This window comes from Morone saxatilis, unplaced genomic scaffold (assembly GCF_004916995.1).
Source record: "Morone saxatilis isolate NCDOM2014 unplaced genomic scaffold, NCSU_SB_2.0 Contig8, whole genome shotgun sequence".
Classification (NCBI taxonomy): domain Eukaryota; kingdom Metazoa; phylum Chordata; class Actinopteri; family Moronidae; genus Morone; species Morone saxatilis.
This window is the reverse complement of record NW_023340257.1, coordinates 3,408,359-3,409,211: the sequence shown is the minus strand read 5'-3', so window position 1 is coordinate 3,409,211 and position 853 is coordinate 3,408,359.

Below are 853 nucleotides of genomic sequence, written 5' to 3'. Positions count from 1 at the left end.
TAAATGGTGTATAACACACTATAATGTAATTGTAAGCATTATTATAGTTCAATATTTTCAACACATAATGACTGATCTCCCATAAAGACATATTTTATATTATTACAGCTGTGTTTTACTATATTGTCATTATCTGTTTATACAGCAGCCTCTACCAATGGGTGCCCACAGGAGGAATTACAAATACACTTACACTATATCTACTTAGAACTACAATATAATGCGTTGGGCATTATTTAGCAAATGTCTATATACTGCTTATAAATACTAAATAAGGGGGTTGAAGGAAAGTGTACCCCATTATTAATCTAATTATTACTATATTTAATGTATATATCCTACTGACTTTACAGATCATTGTACAGTTCTGTACTAAAATATATGGTGAGGTGTAACAAACTCTATATCATTATAAGCCCAGATATCAATTTATGCATTTCAGTTCTATTCAGAGAGATTCGGGTTGATTTAAAAAAAAAAAAAAAAAAAACAGATTGCCAAAGCTTCAAGGTAAGCTGGTGTGACATATACATATTCAATTTAAAATAGCTTTCATCTATCTTGTGCTTTGTGTGTGTGTGAGTTCTCCAATCAAATCCTTCTGACCTCTCAGTTGTTGTGTGTGTGTGTGTGTGTGAAAGCCAGACTACAGCTGCTGCCAGCCGAGCATAAAATAATGCCTCAGACTCTGATTCTTACCACTGTTATTGGGAATACCTGTGAGTTTACACAGTGCAGCGGGCCTGTATTGTTGATTTAACAGGCAGATAATCATGTGGAGACGTTTGAATCATGGACACACTCTTTTTGTGTTTCTGACCCACATGGATGTCCAATGAACCGATCCAGTACC